Genomic DNA, 3,881 nt, shown 5'->3' with positions numbered 1-3,881 from the left:
AAACGCCTGTAGTCATTAGTCTTTATGAAGCCAAAGGTCTCATTAAGGAGCATGGACTGACCCTTCCAGGAGAGATCTGCTCTAGTGAAACGAGTGTGGTACAGCCAGAACAGTGCTCTGGAAAACAGCTCAGCTGATGCTAACACACCCCAATTCCACCAGCTTTAACTGAAATTCCTCAGTTTTTTTTTAAATACACCTTAAATCAAAAACAAATCAGAGTTCCATTGCTTTGTTTAAGAAGCCTGACCAGAGGAAGCTGAGTCAGAGGGGCTCCAGGATGCACACCTCAGGCTGTGACAGAAAGGAAACCAGTGACCAAGTGGAAATGACTAAAAGCACTGCACTGCCCTGATTAAAGACCCAGAAATAACAACACAACGTGCTGCAGAGATTATGCCTTCCACACAGAGCAGGAATTGTTATTTTTTAACCTTCAGGTAATGGTTCTTCCAGAGAGGCTGAAGACAGCCATCAGACACAATTGCACATTTCAGATGGGAGGGATTTTGCACTGATTAGCTGAGCTGCTGGAAATTAGCATTTGGGGTTTATTTTTGTAACTGAAGGAAAGCCTGTGCTCTCCCCTACTCCATTTTCTAACTGGTCAGAAAAATCCTGACAGTGTCACTGCTGTGCCCAAATTCCCAACCTTGAACCCCTTCCCTTGCACAGTGCCTGTGACATGCTGGGTTTAGCAGGACAGACTACTAAATCTGACTTTTATAAACTGTTACAAAAGCATTCTTGGGCTGTACTGGCAAGGGTAAAGCCCTTCCCCAGTGAGAGTCAGATAGTAGGATGAGAATTAAAAGATTATTAGTTGCAGATGTGTAAATAGCTGTCTCTGGTTTTGATGACTGTGCTTATCAAGAAGGGCTTATTTATCACATGGAATTTCACCATAACTCAAATTTCTTGTGAAGAAAAGGAAAACTCTCACTTGGTGAAAAGTACAGGGTTGCTTTATCCACTTTGCTGGGACTTGTGCTGGTTAGGAAAGCAATGAATCTGTTCCTACAACTGTGTTTTCCATGAATTCTTTGAGGAGAACTTCCCAGAGCACTGATCAGATGAGACAGTGAACAACAACACAGCAAACCTGAAACCAGCTGTAACTACAAGTCAGCTGCTCTGCTGGGTACACAGCAAGCAGAGAACCTGGAGCTCCTGATCAACCTCCTCAGCCACAGATAAAATCTAATCCTTAAGAAAGGTGCTTTAATCTGACATTCATTCTGTGCACCCATCAACCCAGCAACTTACACAAACCCCCCGGGTGTCTGTGCACAGGGAGCACAGCCAGATGGAACAGATTTAATGCGGTGAGTGAGGGCTGTGCTTCTGCCCATTATAACACATTATTCCTCTCAGCAGTAGCAAGATGACAATTACTACTTCAGATTCCAGGAATGTCAAATTCAAACTATGCACCTGTAAATCAAACTTGAGTTCTACCCCATCATTCAAGAGAGGGAGGGCTATTTTAAATTTTTCTAGTCTGGCAAATTGCTCAGACTGCATTTCAAAAACACAGGCTGAACTCAAAGTTTCACAGAAAGAGATGCTGATCTAAACCAGACATGTCTGACCCAGGTGCCACAGAGCCCCAAAGCAGCAGATAATGAACATCTGTGGGAAAAGCACTGGAAAGAAGCAAATGATCCAGTAAGGACAGCTGGATATAACATGGAAGAAAACTCATCCAGCAGAGTTGAACAGAAAAGGGGCTGGTGTCATCTGGAGACAGCAATGGCAGGAAAACACCATGAAATGAAAAGCAAAAAATTACCACTCCTTTTGCTCTGCCACCATCCCCATCCGTGAGTCACACAGACAGTGAGTGCTAATTCACTTTTTACCTGTTCCCATCAATTCCACCAGCTGGACTCTGCAATAATAACAGGTAATTTTGTCTGACAGTGTTGTCTGATCATGCAAAGGATTTTTCTCATTAGCAGAACTTAGTGTGAACTGATAATGTTTTTGAAACGTTATCCTCTGGATTGTAAAAGGCATGAGCCACCAAGGAATTTTTCCAAAGTCTTATGATTTGGCCACAATGAAAAAGTCAGAAAGTCTGAGATCTACAAGAAATCCTGTTTGCCAGCATTTAAAACTTTCACATGGTGGCTTTCACTGCAGGAGGAACAGCAGAGCAAATGTCTGGGATCAGCCAGAGGGCACAGGGCACCCTGAGCCATCAGTTCTGCTGCTGCTGGGAGAGGGCTGCAAGAGCTGGTTCTGCTTTCCATGGAATCTCAGTGGACCTCTCCTCACAGCCAGAAAGGAAACCTAAAGAGCCAGTTCAGCAGAGATGAACTCTGTAAAGCATCATAGGAAGGTCTTAGATGGTAAATCAGGTCTCTAAAATTTCAGTGGAATTATTTTCCTCTTAAACTTACAAAAGGTTTTCAGTTTTCTATCGAGCTCTGGAGCAGAGCATGTGTAAAGAAACTTTTTCACTTCTTACCTTGAACTTTTAGGGGGAGATGAAGCAAATCAGATAATAGGAAGGTAATTTAGCAGGCACTGAAACCGACCTGGACAGCCTGAGGTGGGGCCTCAGGGCACACAGAGAGAGCTCTGGGGTCTCCTCCCTTCCCTCTGAGCAGAGGGATGATTCCCTTCCCTCCTCTCCTGAATGCCACCCTCAGTCCCAGCCCCTCATGGGGACAGCAGAGGCACAAGGGGCTGGAATGCAGGTGGAGCCATGGTGAGGGTCAGTCCTTGGAGCCCCCAGCCTGCTGTGGGCACCAGGTTATCAGGGAGCTGCATCCTGACAGAGGGCTGGAAAAGCCCTATCAGCATCTCCCTGCTCCCCTCCCAGCAGTGACACAGCTTTTTAACAGCTCATTTTCCTGCAGGGAAACTGGGCTCTCTGAGCTCCTTACACAGGACTTTGAAAAATGTCTCCTTTTTTTTTTAATAATTAATGTAACAAATTCCTTCAGAAGCCATTCATCTTCACTGCTGTACACCAGAAAAAGTGAAACAGTCTGACCAACCTCAGCCTTCTGGCAAGGCAGGAAATCAATCCCACCACCTGTGCTGGACTGTAATGACAAATAGGGGCGAGAGAGTATTTAACTGTGGAATAATATTTAAAATTTAATTCAACAATTAAAATTACTAAAGTCATACTTAGGATACATTGAACATTTGCCTACATTTATTATAAGTGGTTCCAAAGAGTGTGTTTTGAGTAAGCCCTGCACTTCTCAGTTTTCTTCTGCGTTATTTAGTGAAAAAAATCCTCTTTCATTTGTAGTGCACAATGCCAAGAGCTACACCCTTGTGTTCAGTTTAACACTGAAGTTTCCCCTCCTGAGTGGCCTCCAGACTTCAAACTCACCATAATCAAGATGCTATGAACATTTTCTCCTTCTGGAAGGCCTACCTACACTGCCTTGCTCCTCAGCTCTTCACTTTACTCGTGAAAAATACTGTGAAATTTCATCTTTGCACCAGCACTGGCAGAGCTTAGTAGGAGTCCAGTCTCATTAACAGGAGGGCTCTACCTTTTTGGTTTCCAGGTATAAAAATTCCTATAGGTGGGACACTTCCAAACTGCTTTGAAAGTCCTGTTTGTGCAAAGCAGACACAGTCTGTGCTGATCAAGTGTCAGTCACCAAAAGTTCCTGCTAAAACTCTAAAACCATCCCAAATAACAGACCAGCTCTGGTGTTTCAGAGCCAGTTTCCTTTCATTCAGTCCCCTCATTAGAGTCAGCAACAAATAAGTAGATAGAGCAATAATAAGGCTAAGTTTATCTTGTTTCCTCCACTCCCTTTTCTCCCTGGGTTACTAAGGCTTGGAACAATAACAGGATGCCGGGATGCAGGATGGGAAAGGCTGACTCCCAGCTGGAAAACCTTGGA

This window comes from Fringilla coelebs, assembly GCF_963513975.1.
Source record: "Fringilla coelebs genome assembly, chromosome: 14".
Lineage (NCBI taxonomy): Eukaryota > Metazoa > Chordata > Aves > Passeriformes > Fringillidae > Fringilla > Fringilla coelebs.
Note: the sequence above shows the minus strand (reverse complement) of the source record.